General features: G+C 41.9%; 1 protein-coding gene and 1 long non-coding RNA gene across 3 annotated transcripts in view; one reads left to right on the top strand and one right to left on the bottom strand.

Annotated features, from left to right (window-relative positions):
- The window catches only part of hsdl2 (hydroxysteroid dehydrogenase like 2), a 154,597-nt gene that overhangs the window by 76,596 nt on the left and 50,733 nt on the right, over positions 1-27,268 (bottom strand). The gene's annotated exons all lie outside the window — the stretch shown is intronic.
- LOC132396855 (uncharacterized) lies at positions 14-25,569 on the top strand. Of its 2 annotated transcripts, none has more exons than XR_009513152.1 (4): positions 14-102; positions 2,168-2,398; positions 23,055-23,316; positions 23,417-25,569. It is a non-coding gene; the product is annotated as an uncharacterized LOC132396855 (long non-coding RNA). The 2 variants fall into 2 exon arrangements; XR_009513151.1 differs by having other exon boundaries at positions 23,051-23,316.

Raw genomic sequence — 27,268 nt, 5'->3', positions numbered from 1 at the left:
ACATACTTTACAGGAAATAGCAAGCAGTGAGAAATAGCGAGAGGAAATGAGCTTGTCAGGCAGGCCCTGGTAAAAGCTCTGAAGCTTATTTCAGGAGAGAGGGTAAGTGATTAAACTGATATTTTGAACTTGAGAAAATTTCCATGTTAACATAATCAGATTACTTTTTGCCATTTCAGAAATTATTACCAATGTCTTCCAATATATTAACTAATGCACACAACAGTTTATAATGTATTGATGAATTTTTGTTATGATTTAAAAAGTTATTTTAAACTTTTAAGATATTTTTAAAAAGTTGTTCAAGTTGCCTAGCTTACATACAGACTATTCTAGTTAACTAAATGCTATCGCAACAATGCACTTCACAGGACCAGTTACTAATTTTGACGCCAATTCACTACAAGGGACCAGTCAATTGAAACAAGGGACATAGAAAACCTCAACACGTTCCACAGATTTCTGCATCAAAGGAAGTACTTTTGGTAATATGTAATTTGCAAGCACCAAGCTCCCATTGATAGTATTGCTGATGAAATTTTAAGGTACACCAGTGAGGATGGGAAAAAGAGAGAAATAGAAATTTAGGGAAAAAATTCCTGAGATCAGAACCAGAGCTACTAGAAGAGGCATGACCATCAATTACGGAATAATTAAAACTAGGGATGTGCAGAAAGGCAGTCAATGCTTGCAGGATCACCTCAAAAACCTCTTCAATTGCCACTTTGCCCTTCGTGTGAGTGCCCTTGATTCTATCCTACTGAAACCTCTTCCGACTATCCTTCATGCAGCTCTTGACTGACAAATTGAGAAGATCATGCCCAACTCAAAAATAGTGGTGAAGTGGTGAAGAGATTCAGACACAAATCTCACCTTTTACATTTGGGCAGAGGAAGATATATGAGGGGATCTCAGAGATGATGTTCACTTTTTAGTGAGAGATCACTCTGAGATTCCCATTTTGTAATGCCTTTGCAAATCTGTAACTACAAAGGGACCCTTTACTGTCCATCATAGAGAAAGCTATATGGAAAACAGTTTTACAGTCACTAAGGAACTGCTTCCTGAATATCAATGTAGACTCCATCTATTTAGTTACGAATGGAAGGTAAGAAAATATAACGTCCTTTCTGGAACCACAATGTTTGTGGACTGGTGACCAGGACAGGCATGATCAGCCAGATAGCTTCCTCCTGTACTGCATTATTTGCCTTATTCCTCTGGTGAGATGGTGGCATACTCAGTCATAGCGGCTTCTAACGGAGCCAACCAAAGGCGTTATTGTCTTTTTTTTAATGTATTATTACAATTAATGACCCTGCTGGACATTCAGAACTTAAAGTACTGCAGTCCAACCCATCAGTGGGTTCCTTGTTGGTGAAGAAACTGGAGATGGACTTGGGGTACATCGTGCTGCTGCCTGTGTCAGACAGGCATGGGAGGAGTTGGCAATGTGAAGGCGGTGTGCAGTCTAATAGCGAGTGATCATCTTAGTCACTTTTCTTGTGAGCTCAAGACCCTATTGAACACTGTTAATGTGGAATGCTGCAAGTCCGATTCACTGATTTGTCGGCAGATGGTGGGGGAGCTGCTTGGCTTCAGCTGTAGCAAGGACTAAGCCTTAAGCTGCTGTGTTGCCCAGGAGAGGTGTTGGAGTTGGTACGCTCCACTGGAGTGCCAGAGGCACTGTTGCATAGCGTCCAATCTGGAGTTGGTGCTGTATCCTCGTGTTCGCTCAGCAAGGGACAAACTGTATTGTGTTCAACTGAAGACTACTACAACATTTTTGGATTCAGGGTCCTGACTATTTTTATTGTGTGACTGTATTTTACAGATATGTTATATGTGTTACATGTGCCTTGTGCTGTGTATGACTGACGGTACTGTGTTTTGCACCTTGGCTAACACAGTAGTGCTGTTTCATATGGCTATATTCCTGGGTATTCATGTATGGCTGAATAACAATTAAATATAAATTTGAATTTGAACTGGTCCTCCGTGTAAGCTGGGGCTTTTTTCTTGTGAAAAGAGGAAAGTCTTTGTGTGAAACTATTGTGAGTACAGAAATGTGAAAAGAGGGAAAAAGGTTAAGAACATGACATGATGAACGTGTATCTATCTCTGCAGATGTTACCTAACCTACATTTTCATTTTTCCTGTTTCAAAGGAGAGCTTTAACATTTATAAAATGTTGGTTAAGAAAGATGGAGCAAAATTATTTCAATTTATAAAGGAGACCAAAAATTGGGAATACAATGAATACAACTTAATCCAAAAAAGAATTCAGGAGAAAGATCTCAATTTCTGAATGACGTAGAGGTGTGACCATGATACACGGTTACTTCTGCTTCTCAGATTGGCCTTCGGTTTTGGACACAATGGACTATGCCATCCTTTGGTAAGTATGTTGCCTGGCCTGTTTCCATACCGACTGCGCACTTTAACCCTGGAATTACCTACTATCGTTTCGCTCCTCACAATATTCAGCAGAGTTTCTGCCAGATTTTTTTTATTAAACAAAATATACTTTATTCAAAAATCAAATTATATACAATAAACCCTTCAATGACTTTCAATTCTTTACAGTTGTTTCCATTACTGCCTTTACATTTTCAAAATTTTTACCACCCACGTGGCACTCTGTTCTTCCATATTTACATTCAGGGGGTATACCCCCAACCCCCCTACCCCTCAACTCCCATGGGAGAAGAACCCTCGACTGTGGTCCTTCCCCACCGGGCCCCTGCAGTGGCTGCACCAAGTCTGAGTGCGTCTCTCAGCAGTCAGCAGCATTCCCCCACAGACATCTCCATGTGCTGGTAGACCATCAAGTTTTGGGCCGAACAAAGAGTGTCTTTCACTGAGTTGATGATCTGCCAGCAGCAGCGAATGTTGGTCTCGGTGTGCATCCCTGGGAACAGCCCGTAGATCAGAGAGTCCTCTGTCATGCAGCTGCTGGGGATGAACCTCGACACTGCCCCTTCCATCCCCCTCCACACCTTCTCCGCGAACCCACAGTGTGCAAAGAGGTGGGTCACCGACTCCTCCTCACTGCAGTCCTCCCGTGGGCAGAGGGGTGTGGAGGCGATGTTCCAGGTGTACAGGAGGGATCGGACTGGGAGGGGCCCTCTCATCGCCAGCCAGGCGAGGTCTTGGTGCCTGTTGGTGAGGTCTGGCGATGAGGCATTTTGCCAGATGAACTGCACGGTCTGCTCAGGGAACCACCCTACTGTGTCCATCACGTCCTTCTCCTGCAGTGCCTGCAGGACTTTATGTGTTGACCACTGCCTGATGGCCCTGTGGTCCAAGGCATTGACCTGAAAGAACTTCCCTATGAAGGACAGGTATGGTGGCAACGATCAGCTGACAGGGGTGTTGCACGGGAAAGGGGCCAGACCCATCCTTTGTAGCCAGGGTGACAGGTAGAACCTGGGCACATAGTGGTACTTGGTACCCACGTACCTGGGATCCACACACAACCTGATGCAGCCACACACGAAGCTGGCCATCAGGGTGAGGGCGACATTGGGGACATTTTTGCCCCCGTTATTCAGGTGCACGGTGGTCCGTCTGACCCACTCCATCTTAGATCCCCAGACAAATCTGAAGACGGCTCGGGTGATTTCCCACCTGAAGAAGCAGGGGACTGGCCACACCTGCACCAAGTACAGCAGCCCTGAGAACACCTCACACCTGATGACCAGGTTCTTGTCCACTATCGATAGGGAGCACTCTCCCCACAGCCCCAGTTTCTGTTTGACCTTGGCAGTCCGCTCCTGCCAGTTCTTGTTGCACACCTCGGCCCCTCCAAACCAGACCCCCAACACCTTCAGGTGATCAGACCTGATGGTGAAGGGGACACTGGATCAGTTGGGCCAGTTGCTGAAGAGATTGTCACAATTGCAACAATCATCTAGACTGCAGAACTCAATCATGGGCTGAGAAGTCTGACTGCCTGCCTGGAGAATTCCAGGTCACTTGAGGATCATCAACCACTTAGTTGATGAAATGAATGGACTTCACAGGCAGGCTCCGACTCCAAATTCCCTTCATAAAATTACGTGCAAATAAAAAAAGTGAGGAAAATGAAGTTTAATTTAACTGATTAGTTTCAAACACAGTGAAGAATAAGTCTATGCAAAATAAGCCAAGAGAGCTTACAAATAAAAAATCTCGGCCTCAGAGCAAAATGGAAGTCTATGACTTTGATGTGTTTGTACAGAGTGAGCCTTTGATGCACATTTTGCTTTGTTTATTCTGCTCAGGTGTATCTAATTATTGCACAAACTTCTGACATGTTCATGGAGGTTATGGCCTACTAGGAAGTGCTAGGAAATTAACTGGATTTGCTGTTAATGGATGACTTTCTAGCAATGTGCTAATACAGAGCCTGGGTTCAATTCCGCCACTCTCTGCTTGAAGTTTATATTTCTCCCCGTGATCTCCCCGTGGTTTCCTCTCAAATTCCAAAGGTATGCAGGCTAGCAGGTTAATTGGTCACATGGTTTGGTTCGGTAGTGTGGACTTGTTGCGCCTGTTACCACACTGAATCTCTAAATAAAATCAGTAATTTAAACTAATCAAGCAATGCATTCATCTTAAATTCTGTTATGTTCTTATTCCAGAGGATTAAATTAAATCATGCAAAATTAACTGCTTCACTGCTTTTCAATTATTTAGCAGAGAACTTTTGCTCATGTGTTGTTTGTGATTCTCACATAGCAAGCTCTCATGTTATTGGATAAGATTAAATTGGTGAAATGGAGAGCACTCTAACTGGCTGTTACCATATGGTATGGGGGGGGGAGTGGGTGACGACTGCGGAGAATCAAAATAAACTGCATAGTTGTAAACTTAACCAGCTCCATCATGGGCACTGGCTTCCATAGTATCCAGGACACTTTCAAGGAGCAAAGCCTCAAAAAGGCGGTGTCCATCATTAAGGACGTCTACTCCCCAGGACATGCCCTGTTCTCTCTGCTACCATCAGGAAGGAAGTACAGGAGCCTACAGGCACACACTCAATGATTCAGGAGCAGCTTCCTGCCTTCTGCCACCTGATTTTTGAATGAACATTGAATCCATGAATACTACCTCACTACTTTTTTTATTTTATTCAGTTTTTTTTCTCTATTATCATGTATTACAATTACTGTTGCCACAAAGACAAAGAATACACCTGCCCTTACACTTCCTCCCTCACCACCATTCAGGGCCCCAGACAGTCCTTCCAGGTGAGGCGACACTTCACCTGTGAGTCAGTGTGGTATACTGTGTCCAGTGCTCCCAGTGTGGCCTTTTATAGGATCTCCCAGTGGCCACACATTTTAATTCCACGTCCCATTCCCATTCTGATTGTCTATCCATGGCCTCCTCTACTATCAAGATAAAGTCACACTCAGGTTGGAGGAACAACACCTTATATTCCGTCTGGGTAGCCTCCAACCTGATGGCATGAACATTGATTTCTCTAACTTCCGTTAATGCCCCTCCTCCCCTTCTTATCCCATCGCTGATTTATTTATTTTTCCCCTCTCCTTTTTTTTCCTCTCTCTGCCCATCACTCTTTGCCTGTTCTCCATCTCCCTCTGGTGCTCCCCTCCCCCTTTCTTTCTCCCTAGGCCTCCCGTCCCATGATCCTTTCCCTTCTCCAGCTCTGTATCCCTTTTGCCAATCACCTTTCCACCCCCTCGTCTTCTCCTATCATTTCGGAATTCCCCCTCCCCCTCCTACTTTCAAATCTCGTACTATCTTTTCTTTCAGTTAGTCCTGATGAAGGGTCTCAGCCTGAAACGTCGACTGTGCTTCTTCCTATAGATGCTGCCTGGCCTGCTGCGTTCCACCAGCATTTTGTGTGTGTTGCTTGAATTTCCAGCATCTGCAGATTTCCTCATGTTTGCATTTTCAATTTCACAACATATGCTAGTGATATTAAACCTGACTCTGATTCTGAATGTGGACGCAAAACCCTCTGAACTGATTGGGAAAAACAAATTCGAATCACACAGTTATCTTGGGTCATTTCTGTTAACCTGCTTTGACAAAATCTGAGTGAATTATGAAGATACCTAGAAATGCTGCACACAGTAACTTAAAGGATAGGCAAAAATTTATTTGTTTTGAGATAATTTATAATATAATGAATGTAATTAAACCTCCCAGTCAGAACATAATGGTTAACATACAAAATAGGGGACAATACTTAAGAAAATAATATGTTAACTAACATCTTTTTCTCAGTACTGTAATGGAGTTGATGATATTTCAGCTTTAGTATGACATTTCAGTTGGGATCTTCTGTCAACAGCAATTGCAACCTCCTGCCACCATAATTATTTAGAGGTGAACAACAAATGCTTCCCTGTGAAGTTATTTTAAATAGCTGAAATACTTTCAAAGTACACTTTCAGTGGAATTTCTTCTCTTATTTTGGTTCATAATTTCAATTTTCCAAATGACATAGGAGATCAAAACTGTGCTAGCTCTCAAGTCAAACCCAGCTCCTGCTCCTTTTCTTTGCAACTTATTCTCTCACACATGCCAATTAACATGTCTCTGTTCCACTGATCATCCATGTACATAGGGAAATTTTACAGTAGTCAATTAAGTATGACTCTGGTCTGTGGGAGGAAACTGCATGCAGACACCATCAGTGGCTAGAATCAATCACAGGCCATAGCTCTGCTATCAGCAAGACCATTATGATGCCCTTTGTTTACACCACTTGTTTATTGGTGATAAAATAATTCAATTCAGACAATATTTGACCTTGCTTTATATTACTTGGGGAAATAGGTACGAATAGAAACACTGTAATCTTATAAACTATTTGATCTGTGGAAATATTTGAATTACAATTTATCTGTGTTCTGTAGATTTTATTAAACGCTTCACAAAAGTTAACAAGTGGACAGTTTTATTTATCCTAAACACAAGCAAAACACAAATTAGCAAGCAATGAAACTTAAACCAAGCCTGGTGGTGTAACAACATCAGTCTTCTCCCACTGTCTTTTCTACCCTCCTTTCTCTGTGAAAGATCTCCCCATAGAGTGGACGAGGTGGTTTGCAAATGCTAAGAGAGGTGAAGAGTAGTGGTTTCTGGAGAAGCAAAATTTTTGCTGATTTGTTAAACATTGAATATCTGAATCCTTACTTTCAAGGGTGTAATTGTGTTCCCTAAACAAAGAATCATTTGAACTAATTCTTGTATCAAATTCAGCAAAAAGAGCCCTGAAACTTAACCTGACACTCATTTTATGGTCAGCCTGTCCTCTCACCCACAGTCCAAACTACCTTCCCCATCCAACACTCATGCACTAAGTCTGAGACTGAGTCATAGCCTTCTTGTCACTCGAGTCTCAGGAACACTGCAAATTCTCATCAATGTCAAGATTGCCAGCAAATGGAAACATCTACTATACAGGGTTGGGAGAGTTAGTTCCCAACAGTGTAACAAAGAACTAGATTCACATCACGCGAGCAAGTCAATGGTTATATTTGGATTTCATCCAACCCATGACCTGAAATTATGGTATGTACAGTTCTCACAGTCCTTTTCCTCGTTAGACAATACGGCTCTGAACTCTGAAGTCTGCCAAGGATCTAATTTTTGTCCGTTCCAGTTTCTTACTTCCTTGTTAACTTTGACAACATCATCCAAAACACCATGTTAAACACCTAGACCAGCAGCCACACCATCTTTACCAACACTGCTTGTCAACAGTCAGTACAAAAATTGCAGAAATTTTCTCCACTAAATGTTAGGCCCTGGGGAAGTGTTGTAGAAAAAAGGTAAAAGGTACAGTAGTCTGCAAAAGTTTGGGCACCCCAGTCAAAATTTCTGTTACTGTGAATAGCTAAGCAAGTAAAAGATTACCTGATTTCCAAAAGGCATAAAGTTAAAGATGACACATTTCTTTAATATTTTAAGCAAGATTATTTTATTTCCATCTTTTTCAGTTACAAAATAACAAAAAAGGAAAAGGGCTCGAAGCAAAAGTTTGGGCACCCTGCATGGTCAGTACTTAGTAACACCCCCTTTGGCAAGCATCACAGCTTGTAGACGCTTTCTGTAGCCAGCTAAGAGTCTTTCAATTCTTGTTTGGGGGATTTTTACCCATTCTTCCTTGCAAAAGACTTCTAGTTCTGTGAGATTCTTGGGCCACCTTGCATGCACTGCTCTTTTGAGGTCTATCCACAGATTTTCGATGAGTCAGGGGACTGAGAGGGCCTTGGCAAAACCTTCAGCTTGCACCTCTTGATGAAGTCCATTGTGGATTTTGAGATGTGTTTAGGATCATTATTGTGTTGTAGATGCCATCCTCTTTTCATCTTCAGCTTTTTTACAGACGGTGTGATGTTTGCTTCCAGAATTTGCTGGTATTTAATTGAATTCATTCTTCCCTCTACCAGTGAAATGTTCCCTGTGCCACTGGCTGCAACACAAGCCCAAAGTATGATCGATCCGCCCCCGTGCTTAACAGTCAGAGGTGTTCTTTTCATGAAATTCTGCACCCTTTTTTCTCCAAACATACCTTTGCTCATTGTGGCCAAAAACTTCTATTATAACTTCATCAGTCCACAGGACTTGTTTCCAAAATGCATCAGGCTCATTTAGATGTTCCTTTGCAAACTTCTAACATTGAATTTTGTGGTGAGGATGCAGGAGAGGTTTTCTTCTGATGACTCTTCCATGAAGGTCATATTTGTGCAGGTGTCGCTGCACAGTAGAACAGTGCATCACCACTCCAGAGTCTGCTAAATCTTCCTGAAGGTCTTTTTCAGTCAAACAGGGGTTTTGATTTGCCTTTCTAGTAATCCTACGAGCAGTTCCCTCAGAAAGTTTTCTCAGCCTTCCAGACCTCAACTTGACCTCCACCATTCCTGTTAACTGCCATTTCTTAATTACATTACGAACTGAGGAAACAGCTACCTGAAAACGCTTTGCTATCTTCTTATAGCCTTCTCCTGCTTTGTGGGCATCATTTATTTTAATTTTCAGAGTGCTAGGCAGCTGCTTAGAGGAGCCCATGGCTGTTGATTGCTGGGACAAGGTTTGAGGAGTCAGGGTATTTATAAAGCTTTGAGATGTGCATCACCTGGCCTTTCCTAATGATGACTGTGAACAACCCATAGCCCTAACAAGCTAATTAAGGTCTGAAATCTTGGTAAAGATTATCTGAGAGCTCAAATCTCTTGGGGTGCCCAAACTTTTGCATGGTGCTCCTTTCCTTTTTTTCACTCTTAAATTGTACACAACTAAAATAATACACTAATCTTACTTAAAATGTTGAAAATAATGTTTCATCTTTAACTTCATGACTTTTGGAGATCAGTTGATCTTCTACCCACTTAGCTATTCACAGAAACAGAAATTTTGACCAAATTTTTGCATGCCACTGTATTTATGACTACACGCACAAAGTTCCCTGAAAGTGGCATCAGAGTCACACAGTTGGTGAAAAAAAATTCTGAAAGCTGGCTTTCATCAATGAGCCTGGAAGCTGGATGTTATAATTTTAACTTATTTACTAATAAAATAAAGACAAACAAAAGACGAGTCAAGTTACACAGACACTTATCTAAATGTTTGCATGGTCCCTCTGCAGCACACTTCTGATTTTCCACGCATCAATTGCAAGCCAGTCCTTCGGCAAACCCCCGAAGCAAGGGAGCAGAGAGCCCCATACCCACTATATTTATATGACAGTGGTACTTTGATGTCAGAAATCAGTCAAACGCAGTCAACGAAAGGGCTGCAGCATTCTTCAAATGGGCCAATTGATAACTAACACAGCATCTTTTGAAAGGCAGATAGCATTAACGCTTCACATTACAATTTATTGTCAAAGTACAATATTTCTTGTCAATGTTACCACACACTACCTTGAGACTCAATTTTTACAGCCATTTACGTGAAAAAGGACATGCAATAAAATTGTACAAACAAAAACTGCATAAACAAAGACTGCCAGACAATCAATGGGCAAAGACAAAGTGTACAAAACCAATACTGAGGGCAAGAGTATTTGAAAACCAGTCTGTACGTTGTAGAATCAATTCAGAGTAGTGGTGATTGACGTTACCATACCAGTTCAGAAGTCTGAACTGTTCCTGAACCTGCTAGTATGGATTTCTGCACTCCTGCAAGATGGCAGTAATGAGAAAAGGGCATAGGCGGAAGTCTTTAATGACAGATGCTGCTTTCTGGTAGCTGCACTCCATGTAATTCTATTCAATGGTGGCATTTGGAATATTTATTCAGCTTTGATCACTTTGCTAGAGAAAAGACATCATTAAACTGAAAAGTGCAGAGGAGATGTATGAGCATGTTGCTGGGACTCAATGGACTGAGCATGCAGAGAGATTGAGCAGGTTGGGACTCTTTTCATTGAAGCAGAGGAGAAATGAAGGCTGATCTTATAGAAGTATATAAAATCATGAGGGGCAATAATAGGATGCTGTCAAAATGGTTGTTGTGGTCCATCTAGTGTGGTAGTGTATTGGGCAGTGCTTGTCACTCTCACTTTCAGCTTCCACTGCTGCCTAGTAGACTTGTGAAAAGGACAGCTGAATTAAGGTTCTCCCTGCCAGTACACAGCCTCTCTTACAGCAAGCCTCATGTGGTGCCTCCTTGCTGGCGACACACAGAAACAGAACTCCTTTCGGACACAGGGTTAACTACAGAGGACAGGGAGGAGGTCTGGCCCTTGCACACATAATGTGCAGGCCCACTGGTATGTGGACATGCCCTGGTGCTCATGAACCAAATCCCCAGGTATGTGTAAATAGCCCCACTGCCTTGTGGGCAGCCTCAGGAAAGACGAAGGCTACGGGAGTAAACCCAGACAACAAATCAGGAGTGGAGCCCCTCAGGCAGCTGGATGTCTTTGAACATCTTTCTAGCAGCTCCTACAGTCAAGCTGGTGCCAAAAATATTGCTTCATAAGCTTTCCTTTGGACTACACTGGTGAGGCCGAGGGAGGGATCTTGACAACTGGGCACCTCAGGATCTCTATACCTTCCACCCAGACTTGAGGATGATCATCACTACCCATTGTCCTTCGAGACAGATGGATGCCAACCACCGCATAGGCATAGTCTTTTACCAAGAGATCTTGGGAGAAAACTCCCCGGGATCACAGCCATCAATAATGCAGTTGTTAAAAATTGTTTAGAACAATTGTTTAGAGACCAGAACTAGAAGAATACAATGGTTTTGAGGGGCTGAAGATGGGCTGAACATAAGGGTGGATTTTAAAATGAGATTTTAAAACATAAGTTTTTAAAACTGAGGCTACATATAACCATATAACAATCACAGCACAGAAACAGGCCATCTCAGCCCTCCTAGTCCGTGCCGAACTCTTATTAATCTCACCTAGTCCCACCTACCCGCACTCAGCCCATAACCCTCCACTCCTTTCCTGTCCATATACCTATCCAATTTTACCTTAAATGACACAACTGAACTGGCCTCTACTACTTCTACAGGAAGCTCATTCCACACAACTATTACTCTCTGAGTAAAAAAATACCCCCTTGTGTTTCCCTTAAACTTCTGCCCCCTAACTCTCAAATCATGTCCTCTCGTTTGAATCTCCCCTACTCTCAATGGAAACAGCGTATTCACGTCAACTCTATCTATCCCTCTCAAAATTTTAAATACCTCGATCAAATCCCCCCTCAACCTTCTACGCTCCAATGAATAGAGACCTAACTTGTTCAACCTTTCTCTGTAACTTAAGTGCTGAAACCCAGGTAACATCCTAGTAAATCGTCTCTGCACTTTCTCTAATTTATTGATATCTTTCCTATAATTCGGTGGCCAGAACTGCACACAATATTCCAAATTTGGCCTTACCAATGCCTTGTACAATTTTAACATTACATCCCAACTTCTGTACTCAATGCTTTGATTTATAAAGGCCAGCGTTCCAAAAGCCTTCTTCACCACCCTATCTACATGAGACTCCACCTTCAGGGAACTATGCACTGTTATTCCTAGATCTCTCTGTTCCTCTGCATTCCTCAATGCCCTACCATTTACCCTGTATGTTCTATTTGGATTATTCCTGCCAAAATGTAGAACCTCACACTTCTCAGCATTAAACTCCATCTGCCAAAGTTCAGCCCATTCTTCTAACCGGCACAAATCTCCCTGCAAGCTTTGAAAACCCACCTCATTATCCACAACACCTCCTACCTTAGTATCATCGGCATACTTACTAATCCAATTTACCACCCCATCATCCAGATCATTTATGTATATTACAAACATAGAGAATCCAATTTGGATTAATGGACATGGGAAGAGTACTGGTTAAATGCAGCAGTACAATTCAGAAAATAGGGATCAGGAATTTTTATTAAGATTCAACATATGGAGAGTAAAAGATGGAAAGACCTGGTACTTGAGCAATATAATAGTCAGGTGTGGAGAGAGAAAGCTATGAGGTCTTAGCAGGAGCTGAATAATGGAATTAGTGGGCACTGGTTTACAGTGAGAGAGGATAGATTTAAAAGGAATTTTAAGATTAGCTTTTACACGCACAGAGTGGTTAGTATATGGAATGAGCTGTTAGAGGATGAGATTGAGGCAGGTACATTAACATTTAAAAGGTACTTGGAAGGGACAGGGATAGGAAAGTTTCAGAGCAATACTGAAGTAACATGGGCAAATGGGACTAGCTTAGACAGGAATCTTGTTCAACATGGACCAGTTGAGTCAAAAAAGTGGCCTGTTTCCCCATGCAGTTTGACTCTCTGATTCTAAATGCTCCAGCACCAGGATCATCACGTCCATGAATCAATTATGCCCTATCCAGTATTCAGCTCCTGTGGAGACACATGTCATTTGCTGAACTGTACTGCTGCATTTACCCATGTCCATTAATCCAAGTTAGATGTTCTGCATACCTATTTTTTAAAACTTCCACCCTCATTTTAAAATCCACCAGATGTTCAGCCCATCTCCAGCCCTTCAAAACCATTGCATTCTTCTAGCTCTAAACAATTTTAAACAGCTGCATTATTGATAGCTTTGATCCCTGGGGAGTTTTCTCCCAAGATCTCTGCCCACCTCTCTTGGTTTAAAAATAACTTGCAATTCTTCCAATTTGGGATATTGTATTCAATATGAGGTTGCCTCTACATCAAATAAACTAAACATAGATTGGCTGAATGCTTCACAGAGAACCTGCACAGACAGCAGGACAACCCTGAGCTTTCAGTTCCTGTCACTTAAATTCTCCATTCTATTCTGACCTCTGTCTCTGCCATCCTGCATGTTCCAGCAAGGTCCAACATATGCTTCAGCAAGAACATCTCATCTTTCTTCAGGACATGTAGCAGCCTTCAGGACTCAATACTGAATTCAACAATTTCAGATAAACATCTTCTCTGATTTGTTTCGAAACTAACCAGCTTTAGTGTGGGTTATCTATCTGCAACATTAACACAGCTTTTCTCTCCCTCATGTCCAGGGCATTTTCTAAGCCCTGTACCTATCTCTTCTTAGTTCTGATGAAGAGTCATCAAACTGAGAGATTAAGTCTGTCCGTCCTTCCATAGATGCTGCTTGTCCTATGAAGTGCTTTAAGCATTTTCATTGTTTCTTTAATCTCTTTCTCACTTCTCTTTGGGTGGCCAAATATAATTGAATAAGGTTTCATTAAACTCTTTTGCCTCTGCCTCTCCCAACCCCTACATGTGATTTGTATTTCATATATGTTAACTTTATTGTTTGTAAATAATTTAACTATTCATTCTCATCTATCAGAGAGACGTAAATTATGCAATTGTACTAAACAAGAGAGAGGAAATGCACAATTAAACCCAACATAACTTTCATGCTAAATTGGTATTATAGTGACAGATTTACTAGTCCTGGCCTTCATTTACCAGTTTCACTACTACAAATCCTGCTGGAAGTTGATTGGCAACAGAAAAGCAAATTTTACTCAAATAATGATAGGGTGAATCAAATGTGTTTCTTTTAAAGTGCTGAAAGTACTAACCAAATGATAATACGTAAACAATTTTGCTTTGTTTTCCTTTTTGTATATATTGTATATATTGCAATGAATAAAGTGTACTTTTAAAATAAAAAAGCTTTATCCTCTAAACATGGATGATGTCACCATTTTCTCCTCAGATCCACAGGCTGATCAACTTCTATAACCAGTTTTGGGGTCCTTAGGCCTTAGGGTCAATCACAGCAAGAGTGAGGCAAATTATGATCATCATACTCACCAAATATGAAACCTGAAAGAGCTGGGAATGTGGTTCAGGTAAACTGGTGCATGTGGCAGGAAATGGCTGGATAATCAAAGCAGAACAAAAATGTGGGAGCGGCACTTCCTCTCAATGGAAAGGAAGAACATGGTAATGATGCAACACAGGTCTGGCCCTTACAACACTCACACTATGCCACCTTCTGCTTCATCTGCATTCTGCAGTTCATGACGTACAAATCTCAGGAGCAGGGGGTTCCAACGTGGGGTCCTTGGGTCCACTGCATAAAAAAGGCTGGGAACCCCTGCTCTAGAGAAGGGGAGATAATCATATGAAATATTGCCTTCATCCCAATGACAACTTTTATATGAATAAAGCTAAGATATAATCAAAGAATGCAATCGCAAATTGGAGAAAATCTGCAACCCAAACAGAATATAAGGTGTTGTTCCCCCAACCCAAGTATAGCCTCACCACGACAGTGGAGGAGGCCATGGATAGTCTATTGGAATCCTCCTCCCTCACTACCATTCAAGGCCCCAAACAGTCCTTCCAAGTGAGGCAACACTTCACCTGGGAGTCTGTTGGAGTCATATATTGTGTCTGGTGCTCCTGTATATCGGTGAGACCTGACACAGATCGGGAGAATGCTTTGCTGAGCACCTACGCTCCATCTGCCTGAAAAAGTGGGATCTCCCAGTGGCCACTCATTTTAATTCCACATCCCATTCCAAAACGTCTCACCTTATCTCCGTGCCCGTCCATCTCCTCCCTGTAGTGCTCCTCCCCCTTTTTCTTTCTTCCATGGCCTTCTGTCTCTTTCACCAATCAACTTCCCAGCTCTTTATTTCATCCCTCCCCTTGTGTTTCTCTCTCCCCTCCCCCCACCTTTTAAATCTACTCAGCTTTTTTCCTCCAGTTCTGCCGAAGGGTTTCAGCCCAAAATGTTGACTGTGTACTTTTTTTCTGCAGATGCTGCCTGGCCTGCTGAGTTCCTCCAGCATTTTGTGTGTGTGTCATTATATGCTATGGTTCTACCTACTCCCTGTACTGTAAAGAATGGCCCTGGTCTTGTTCCATTAAAAATGACCTTGGCATAGTTTCTAGTCCTTCATAGAAAAGTTTCTACAGTAAAACATAAGTTCAAAGTTCAAAGTAAATACATTATCAAAGTACACATATGTCACCATACAGAACCCTGGCAATTGTTTCGTTGTGAGCTTTCTCAATAAACCCACAGAATGATAACCTTAACAGAATCAATGAAAGACCATCTAACTAGGGCATTAACCAGAGCGCAGAAGACATCAAACTGTGCAAATAGAAAAAGAAGTAATAATAATGATGATGATGATGATAAAAATACATAAATAAGCAATAAATAACGAGAACATGAGATGAAGAGTGCTTGAAAGTGAGTTTATTGGTTGTGGGAATATTTCAATAATGGGGCAAGTGAAGCTGAGTGAAGTAATCTCCTTTGGGTCTAGATCTCATGGTTCGTCCAGGGCTTATGATTTGGCAAGACTTTGAGTAGAAGTCTATCATGTACTGATCAGCACCAAATACAGTATCTTGTAAAAATATTCAGCCCTCAACTCTTTGTTAAATATATACATAAACATAAATGAGTACTACAACCAGGGATTTTGATTAATTTAACTGATAATTTTTACTTGTGAATTACATGTTCCCTTTTTCTCAATAGAGCCCAAAAAACTAAAAATTCAAAAACTGAAATGTCAGCGGTTGAAAAGTATTCACCCCTCTTTGCTCAGTACTTAGTTGAACCACCTCTTGCAGCTATTACAGCCAGCAGTCTTTTGGGTAAGTCTCTATTAACTTTGCAAGACATGATGGAGCAAAGTTTGCCCATTCGCTCTTGCAAAATTGCTCAAGCTGTGCCTGGTTAGTTGGGGAGCGGCAGTGGACACCTTCAGGTCTTGCCAAAGATGTTTGATCAGGTTAAGGTCAGGATTCTGACTGGGTCACTCAACGGCATCAATTTTCTTCATTGGAAGCCATTCCATGCATCCTCTGGTTGTGTGCTTTGGGTTGTTGTCCAGCTAAAAGCTGAACTTTCTCCCCAGTTTAAGCTTCAGGCAGAGGTTAGAGGCTGTATTTTGCAGCACTCATCCTCCCATTAATCCTGATCAGATTTCCAGTTCTTGCTGCTGACAAGCATTCTGATGGCATGATGCTAGTTCCACCATACTTTACAACAGGGATGGTGTTACCTGGCTGATGATGCACAGTATTACATTTATGCCACATGCACTGCTTAGTATTGAGGCCAAAAACTTCCACTTTAGTCTCACCTGACCTCAAGACCTTCTTCTACATCCTTACCGCATCTTCTAGGTTAGTGGTCCCCAACCACTGGGCCGCAAAGCATGTATTACCAGGCCGCGAGAAAATGATATGATCTGGCGGTATGAAACGATATGAGTCATATCGCCAAAACCATATTGTTTCCTTGCAGCCCAAGTAGCACATGCTTTGTGGCCCGGTGCTTGGGGACCACCGTTCTAAGTGACACTTTGCAAAGTCTTTATGGGAAAGAATATTCTTTTTAATTAGCCAGGGGCTTCTACCTTGCCACTTTCAAATACCCTTTTTGTGCAAGGCATTAGAGATCATGAAGCCATGAACTTCATCTCCAGTTGCAGCCACTGACTTCTGCAGCTCACCCAGAGTGTCATTTGGCGTCACAGTAGCTTTTCTTACAAGTGTTATTCTTCTCCAGCAATTAAGTTTAGAGGAGCTGACTGACATAGGCAGTGTGGCTGTGCTTTCATGTTTTCCCCCACTTTTTCACAGTGGACTGCACTGAGGTATGTTCAGTGCCTTTGAGATGGGCCTTCTCTCTTCTCCAGATTTGCGCTTCTCTATTATCATTTCCATGACTTGCCTTGAATGATCTTTTGTCTTCATTTTGGTTTGGTCTGTTGAAAATCTACCATACTGTTGGACCTTACAGAGAGAGGGGTTATGTATTCTTGTGAATTCATTAGAAGCAGGAAATCCCTTCGGTTTTCTACATCAACAAATTAGATGAGTTGATAAGTTAACATACAACTGAGGAAAGTGAACATAGTAATTACAAAGGGGATGAATTCTTTTTCAGACACACAACTTTGGTTTCTAATTTGAGCAATTTTCGTGCTATGGATGATCTGTGAATGAGCCATCCAGGTACAGAAAGACATCTACCTATGTTTCATTGACTATACTAAAGCTTTTGAAATTGTCAGACACCAAGATCTCCTGGAAATGCTTCAAGACCTTGATGGAGAAGATGTATGTTTCTTAAGAAACTTATACTGGGACCAGACAGCATCCATCAGAGTAGAAGGAGAAGTGAGTATGTGAATATCATGACAGGAGTCAGGAAAGGTCGTGTCTTTTCACTCGACTTATTCGACCTCTATAGTGAAAATATCTTGAGAAGTATCAAAGACATCAAAGGACTCACAATTGGAGGCCATAATATAAATAACATCAGATATGCTGATGACATCATATTAATAGCTGACTCAGAAACAAAACTTCAAGAACTACTCACTGAAGTGGCAACAGAAAGTAAACGCAGAGGCCTCTCAATCAACACCAAGAAGACAGAAAGCATGGCCATCTCCAGAAAGTCAAACATCCCATAATGTGTGATCAAGATAGGAAATACAAACATCAAACAAGTCAACAAATTCAGATATCTTGGCAGCTAAATAACAAGTGATGGCAGGTGTGACACAGATATCAAATACAGAATAGCAATGGCGAAAGAAGCTTTCCAGAAAATGAAGACCATATTAACAGACAGAAAGATGAGCATGAACACTAACAACAGAATACTGTAGTTCTACGGTTATTCTATCCTGACTTATGGAAGTGAATGCTGGACCATTTCCCCAGCATTGGAAAAGTGACGAGAAGCAGCTGAATTATGGTGTTCTACAGGAAAATGTTAAAAATATCATGGACTACACACACATCAAATGAAGAAGTTCTCAGAAGAGCCCAAGCAGTTAGATCACTCATACAAGAAAGACAACTCAGATTCCTGGGACACATCATGCGGAAAGATGAACTAGAAAAACTCACACTCTCTGGAAAGATCGAGGGGAGAAAACTTAGAAACCTTGGCTTATGTACATCAAAAGCCTAGGCAAGTGACTATACATTGAGGAAATGGAAGTCATCCAAACAACAAGGGATAGATCTGTATGGAAATCCATGGTCACCAAAGTCCGCATCGGATATGGTACCTAGACACATAGAATTTGAGCAAATTGTTGATGGATTTTGGAATTTTCCGTATGATTTGACATGAGGCATAATGTTTTGTAGATAAGCTCAAAAATCCTACTTCAATATATTTAAAATTTTGAAAATGAGACAGTAAAATGTGAAAATAGTTGTGGGGGGGGGGGCTGAATACTTTTTCAAGGCACTGTATCCTTCAGGCTCTGTGCTAGATGGACACAATGGGTACTTTGAGATAATTTCCTATGGAAACTATGGAAGTTATTTGGCAAAATACCTCATCATCATAAGAATGCAAAAACATCAAGATCTTACTTGGTTGGAGGTGAGAGGAGCTCTTCCTGTGAGATCTGTCCTGTGCAGTCAGAGCCTCACTATGAAGCATGCTGCCCTCAGGATGGCTGAGGAGCAAATGAGACAATTATTCAGTACTTTGTTGACTTTGCCAAAAAGGTCTGGAAAAAGATGCAAATGTTCTTTGTTAAGTTTCCATGTAACAAAGGCCTCACTGATCCACAGGCACATGTGTCCCAGAGACACATTCCAAGATGATGATCAACTTGTGCTGGAAAATCATTGAGTCAGACACACATTTGGTTTGGCCAAACCGGTTAGTCTTCCAGTGTAAGAAGATATCCATATGCAAAACGTACTGACAGGCACATTCCAGAGCGCAGAAGTATGTACTGAGGGATGCAATGAATCTAGGTGCAGCCTCTACAAATACTCAGTGGGGAACACCCACTATAGGGTCCTGCTGCCACTGGCTATTGAGCATCTGGGTCCTGTTTAACATTGTTTAACATGGAAACAAATGATACAGATGCATTGTTAAATAATTCATCAGATGAGATACCGAGTATTGAGAAAGTCTGTGCCTATTTTACTTCCAATATATATTACAAGTAAAGAATATTCCTTTACATAAAAAAGCCTCTTTCTACAGAATATGTAATTCCTGCATGGTAATTTACCACCTCAGAGACATAATTGGCCACCAGGAGATGTTGATAAGTAAATTAAAAATGCTTTCCCTTTGTATTTGCTTGAAAGCAGACATTATAGCTTTTAACTCTCTTTCACCGGTTTAGATTTAATTATCAGTGAAGTCACAAAGGAAAAGCAGCATCCAATGTGCACACAGCAAGTTTAAGCAAACAGAAATGTGATAAAGCCAGATCATATGTTTCAGTGATGCTGACACAGTGGAGGCAGATCATATGTTTCAGTGATGCTGACACAGTGGAGGCAAACATCAGCCAGTTTACCAGTGTTGCTCTTCTTGAAAAAGCATCACGGGATCTATTAAAATCTCCTAGGAGATCACCTCAAGGCTCTCAGTTTAATATCTCACCTGTAAAACAGGACCACAGAGTGAATGCTGTGCTGTCAAAAGAGATATGCAGCCCAGTCTCCAGTGGAAATCAAAAGTCCCACATCATAAGCTAAAAAGGAGGAAAGGAGTTCCTCCTCATGTCCAGGAAACTCCCAGTCCCCCATTTGACTTTCCTATTCAGATATGTGATTGCTGTCACATCACAAACATATTTGCTCACAATTTGCATTTTAATATTGACATTCTATTTTGGGTGATGAAGAAGTCAGAATTCTTTTGAAAATCCTGAAGGTGAGAAATGAACTGCATTATTTATGTACTTCCTTTCCTATAGAAATAGAAATTTAAAACTTTAAAACAAGGTATCTTTGGTTACCTGACAAAGTCAATTTTTTGTAAAATCAAGCCAGTGTTTGTTTGGCTTAGGGAAGAAAAGGGAATATTTCTTCGCCTTCTCAAAACCACCTCTTGCCATCACCTCCAGTTTTAGAGAAACCTATGGTTATGGCAAATAACACATTTTTTAAAGGAATAGAATAACACAGTAGCATAGATTAGGACTTAAAACATTTAGAATAAATGAATCATTGTTTCAGTGTCAGCAGTTTTGTCCATTAGTTATAAATAGCATGATTTCATGGCAAACACGAGGAAATCTGCAGATGCTGGAAATTCAAACAACACACACAAAGTGCTGGTGGAACACAGCAGGCCAGGCAGCATCTACAAGAGAAGCACTGTCGACGTTTTGGGCCGAGACCCTTCGTCAGGACTAACTGAAAGGAGAGATACTAAGAGATTTGAAAGTAGTGGGGGGAGGGGGAAATGCGAAATGACGGGAGAAGACCGGAGGGGGTGGGTGAAGCTAAGAGCTGGAAGGTGATTGGCGAAAGCGATACAGAGCTGGAGAAGGGAAAGGATCATGGGACGGGAGGCCTCGGGAGAAAGAAAGGGGGAGGGGGGAGCACCAGAAGGAGATGGAGAACAGGCAGGGTGATGGGCAGAGAGAGATAAAAAAACAACTAAATATGTCAGGGATGGGTAAGAAGGGGAGGAGGGGCATTAACAAAAGTTAGAGAAGTCAATGTTCATGCCATCAGGTTGGAGGCTGCCCAGCTGGAATATAAGGTGATGTTCCTCCAACCTGAGCGTGGATTCATCTTGACAGTAGAGGAGGCCATGGATAGACATATCAGAATCGGAATGGGATGTGGAATTAAAATGTATGGCCACTGGGAGATCCTGCTTTCTCTGACAGACCGAGCGTAGGTGTTCAGTGAAACCGTCTCCCAGTCTGCGTTGGGTCTCATCAATGTATAAAAGGCCACACTGGGAGCACCGGACGCAGTATACCACACCAGCCGACTCACAGGTGAAGTGTCGCCTCACCTGGAAGGACTGTCTAGGGCCCTGAATGGTGGTGAGAGAGGAAGTGTAAGGGCAGGTGTAGCACTTGTTCCGCTTACAAGGATAAGTGCCAGGAGGGAGATCGGTGGGGAGGGATGGGGGGGACGAGTGGACAAGGGAGTTGCGTAGGGAGCGATCCCTGCGGAAAGCAGAAGGGGGGGGAGGGAAAGATGTGCTTGGTAGTAGGATCCCACTGGAGGTGGCGGAAGTTATGGAGAATTGTACATTGGACCTAGAGGCTGGTGGGGTGGTAGGAGAGGACAAGGGGAACCCTATCCCGAGTGGGGTGGCGGGCAGAAGGGGTGAGGGCAGATGTGTGGGAAATGGGAGAGATGCGTTTGAGAGCAGAGTTGATGGTGGAAGAAGGGAAGCCCCTTTGTTTAACAAAGGAAGACATCCTTCATCCTGGAATGAAAAGCCCCATCCTGAGAGCAGATGTGGCAGAGACGGAGGAATTGTGAGAAGGAGATAGCATTTTTGTAAGCGACAGGGTGGGAAGAGGAATAGTCCAGGTAGCTGTGAGAGTCTGTAGGTTTATAGTAGATATCAGTACATTAAGCTGTCTCCAGAGGTGGAGACAGAAAGATCAAGAAAGTGGAGGGAGGTGTCGGAAGTGGACCAGGTAAATTTGAGGGCAGGGTGAAAGTTGGAGGCAAAGTTAATAAAGTCAACGAGCTCACCATGCGTGCAGGAGGCAGCACCAATGTAGTTGTCGATGTAGCGAAGGAAAAGAGGGGGACGGATACCTGTATAGAGTTGGAACAGTCTCCAGCTCCCTACGTGACTTCTTTGTCCACTCATCCCCTCCATCCCTCCCCACCGATCTCCCTCCTGGCATTTAGCCTTGTAAGCGGAACAAGTGCTACACCTGCCCTTACACTTCCTCCCTCACCACCATTCAAGGCCCCAGACAGTCCTTCCAGGTGAGGTGACACTTCACCTGTGAGTCGGCTGGTGTGGTATACTGCGTCTGGTGCTCCCGGTGTGGCCTTTTATATATTGGTGAGACCCGACGCAGACTGGGAGACCGCTTCGCTTAACACCTACGCTCGGTCCGCCAGAGAAAGCAGGATCTCCCAGCGGCCACACATTTTATTTCCACGTCCCATTCCCATTCTGATATGTCTATCCATGGCCTCCTCTACTGTCAAAATGAATCCACACTCAGGTTGGAGGAACAACACATTACATACCAGCTGGGTAGCCTCCAACCTGATGGCATGAACATTGACTACTCTAACTTCCGTTAATGCCCCTCCTCCCCTCCTTACCCCGTCCCTAACATATTTAGTTGTTTGCTTGTATTTTTTCTCTCTCTACCCATCACTCTGCCTGTTCTCCATCTCCCTCTGGTGCTCCACCCCCCTTCTTTCTCCCAAGGCCTCCCGTCCCATGATCCTTCCCTTCTCCAGATCTGTATCACTTTCTCCAATCACCTTTCCAGCTCTTAGCTTCATCCCACTCCCTCCGGTCTTCTATCATTTCGCCTTTCCCCCTCCCGCCACTACTTTCAATTGTGGGTAAGGTTATGTTTAGTGGTTTATTCTGACAAGTTAACACTTCAGACATGAAAAGTAGGAAAAAATAAGTATTTTAGAAATGTCAAAGATTGAGAAATGTTGGTCTTCATAAGGGAATCCAAAAGTCTTTTTATATGCATCACACAAAAAGCAAAGAATGGAGAAACTTTGTGGTTTATTAGACTATACTACAGAAGAGCTGGAGCACGAAAATAATTTTACTATAATTATATAGGGCTTTGATGAAAACATTCATGCTATTTGCAGATATGATCCCTTTATCTCAGATAGATATGGCTGGATTAAATGGAATGCAAAGATTTTGCAGCAGTGTAGCAGGAAAGCAGCGTCCATCATAAAGAACCTCACCATGCAGGCCATGCTCTCTTCCCACTGCTGCCACCTGAACGGAGGTACAGAAGCCTCATCTCCAGGGTCAATAAGTTACCTCTCAGTCATCAGACTCTTGAACCAGATGGGATAACTTCACTCATGCTAACACTGAACCAATTCCACAACTATGGAATCAATTTTAAGGACTCATCTGCAACACGTAAGATCAAAATTCATTGCTTATTTATTTATGATCATTTTGTATTTGCATAGTTTGTCTTTTACACATTGGTTGTTTGCTTGTGTTTTCATTGATTCAGCTGTTACTTTGTATTTACTGTGAATGGCTGCAAGAACATGAATCGCAATTTCCCCAAGGACACGGCCTGGAAGATGAACATGCCTTTGAGATTCTGAAGTTTCGCTGCCCTGTGGACAGATTTTTGGTTGCCAAAAGAATGTGAAAACTTAGGGAAATGAAAGGAAGGTGGTATCAAGTGTGGAAGTCGTGCATGGTCTGACTCAGGGGTCGGCAACCTTTACCACTGAAAGTGCCATATGGACCCATTTCCCACAGAAAACACTGGGAGCCACAAAACCCATTTGACATTTAAAATGAAATAACACTGCATACAATGGTTTTTTTTGCCTTTATGCTATGTATAAACAAACTATAATGTGTTGCATTTATGAAATTGATGAACTCCTGCAGAGAAAACGAAATTACATTTCTGCATGCAACAAAAACATTTTGAACTCCGAAAAAAAGACGTTGGGTTAAAGGTTACTCCATAATTAGCCTACCTTGGATCGAAAAATTAAAAGAAATCGCGCACTGGCAGGTGTCAGGCATTGGCAGTGGTGACGTATATTAATAGCGATAAAAACACGTTGCAGCGGTGTGCTACACGCAGCGCTAAAATAACGACACTGCAGTCAAAGATAACTTTATTCGAACTAAACAGCCTTGCTTTAAAGCCTCCCTCAACCCGCCCCCCCCCGCCCCCGTGGGCACGGATGCTCCAAAAGACACGTACTCACAAACCCCCGTAGGCTATCTCCCTTAGCCGGAACGGTGGCTAATTGTGAGCCGGTTCGGATGTGCCAGGAAATGGGGTCGCCACAACGTTTCATTTAGATTGTACAAGATCACCATAATGTTCAAATTTCGAATTACATTTCAAAAACTAACAAACCACGGGGAGCCGCAGCACAGAGATGAAAGAGTCGCATGCGGCTCCGGAGCCGCGGGTTGCCGACCCCTGGTCTGACTGAATCAAAGCCAGCATCTTAGCCAGTAAAACTGGTATAGTGATGACATTCAGGCAAGGCTAAATATGCAATGCAACACAATAGCCATAACAATCTTGGGAGAAACCTATGGAAAACATTCTGGTGAGTTTGGCTGAGTGACCAAACTCAATCTGGTCAAATTGAGTTTGAAAAGAAACTCAATTTTTCAGCAGAAAATTGAGTGACGATTACGCTCTTTCCCACACCAAAAACTACCCCTACCATGAAGACATAGTTACTTAGCTACTCATATCATTGGACAGACCAGAGCTGAGTAAGATTTCGATTCCTTGCAGAGGACTTGAGTCATCTCAGAAGTAATGCTCTCTTGCAGCAGTAAGTAAAAACACTGCAGCGGCAGAGTAAGGAGTGTTTCCTTACTACTACAGTTTCTGCATGTGATTGTAAAGTTATTCCAAATGCTCCTATTCTGTCAGGAGACCAAAGCAGCAGAATGCTTTATCAAGATCCTGCAACAGCTATTTTACAACAGGAGCCACCTTGTTTGAACAAGCCTCAACAAAAGTTCAAACTCCACACCGAAGCCAAAAACGTTCTTTCTGTTCTCATAGGTGGATCAGGTTAGGGAAAACAGTGCTAACAGGCCTACCACAGAAAACCCTCTACATTGAAAGCAGCTAGTGATCTTGCATTCAGCAACAAGAGCAGAATCTTGAAAAAAATTGATACTGCTAAGCACTGAATTTGAAAATAATTGGACAAAAGAAACTTGAAGCAAGTTTTTTTTGTACAGGGATCACAATCAAGAAAATGATTTGCTAAAACCAAGTGGATACATTTCTCCCATGCTTTCCTTACATTTATTTGTCTTCGTTTATCACAAGCAAAATCTAGAGTTAACTTTGCCTTGAATGTCACAAACTACAATTTCATGAATAGGATGCACGATTTTGCTTTAAAGTTAGCATATCCTAGCAAATATCCTGAGAATTACACATGAACAGACAGAAGATGAGTATTTAGTATAAAGTTTCGAGGTGATGCCTTATCTGAATGTCATAACTCAATAAAGATAGTAAAATTTTAACTCAAGTAATTAACCGTTTTTATGGTGTAAGTTTCTATGTGTATGGTGGAATACGTAGCCAATGCATACACTACATTCTTTCTGAAGCTTTTGAGCACCTGAAGTTTATCAAAATGGAGAAATACAGACAAAATATTTCATCGTCATTGAGTTAGAGACAGTGAGCCAAATTTAGTTTTAACAATGACATTAATACATACTTTTAGACATCTTTTAACAAGGTAAAATGTTCCAATAAACTTTTCTCCCTGGTCATCTAGACTCTGCCATATCTCAAAAAAACATAGATTATGTAAAGAACAGACAAAGAAAATCCTCAAAGGGCTATGGAGCAATAGATTATTTTTATTTGAATGGTGTTCAAAGGATCAGTGATTTCATTTACTAAAGCAGTTTGTGGCAAACAACAGCAAGCTTGCTTCTATCGGAATTCTTGCAAGTACAATTACAAAGAAGGCATGATGGTAGCTGTACTGCCATAGAAGATTTGACATGTCATCAAAAACTTTGATAACTATAGATACACAGTGGGGAGTATCCTGACAGGTTGCATCATGGCCTGGTATGGGAACACTAATGAAAAAGCCTGTAAAAGTAGTGGATACAGCTCAGACTATCACAGGAAAAGGCCTCCTCCCATTGAGCACATCGGCAAGGAGCACTGCATCCATCATCAAGGACACCCACCATCTATATTCTTGCTGCTGTCATCAGGAAGGAAGTACAAGAACCTTAGGTCCCACACTATCAGGTTCAGAAACAGTTATTAAACACACTGTCAGGTTTCTGAACCAGCATGGATAACTTCACTCACCTCAACACTGAACTAATTCTACAACCTATGGACTCTGCACGTTATGTTCTCAGTATTACTCAATTATTAACCTTTTTTTGTATTTGCACAAGGTGTCTTCTTTTGGATTTTGTTCATCAGTTTTTGTTTGTGTGTAGTTTTACATTGATCTTATTGTTCTTTTTTTGTTCTACTGTGAATGCCTTCAAGAAAATGAATCTCAGTGACATTTTCACCATATATTTTGAGCTTGAACTTTGAAGTCAGAAATGCCTTACCAGCAGTCTTGAACACAAAAATCAAGACTGACATTCTCACTCAGAAAATGTTACACTGTTGAAAGTTTGTCTTTTGTATGCAACTATAAACCAAGACACGATCTAGTTCAACAGGTGCACACCAACATCATTTACAATACCACGGGGATGTTCTTTCTGGTGTCCTCAAAAAACATTAAAACCTGACAACCCATTTATAAGCACATTTCCTTTCACTTCAACAACACTTCACCAACTGGAGGTGTGAAAAGTAGAATGACAATGCAATTAATTGAACTTCCCATTCTCACAACAACATGTTTGTCCATGGCCTCCGCAGAGCTGACAATGGATGCATAATAGAGAAACAGCATCTCATATTCTGCCTTGGTAGTCTCCAACCTGACGGTATGAACATTGATTTCTCTAACTTCCAGTAACCATTCCCCTCTTTTCTTTTTGTCTTTCCCCACTAGTCCCCATCACTGCATCTCTTTCCCCTCTCCACCCCCATATGTTCCTCCCATTGGTTCAATTTAATATCAGAGAATGTATAAAAAAGCGACCTGAAATTCTTACTCTTTGCAGACATCCACAAAACAGAAAACCCCAAAGAATGAATGACAGAAAAGTATTAGAATCCCCAAGCCCCCCTACCCCACTCCCATACACAAGCTGCAGCAAAGCATCAACCCTCCCCCACTAAACATCAGTTTCTCACTTCTTTCCTTTTATTTAATGTTCCACTGTCCTCTCCCTTCAAATTGTTTTTTTTACCCTT

This window comes from Hypanus sabinus, chromosome 7, assembly GCF_030144855.1.
Source record: "Hypanus sabinus isolate sHypSab1 chromosome 7, sHypSab1.hap1, whole genome shotgun sequence".
Lineage (NCBI taxonomy): Eukaryota > Metazoa > Chordata > Chondrichthyes > Myliobatiformes > Dasyatidae > Hypanus > Hypanus sabinus.
Note: the sequence above shows the minus strand (reverse complement) of the source record. Positions and strands in the feature narration are given on the sequence as shown.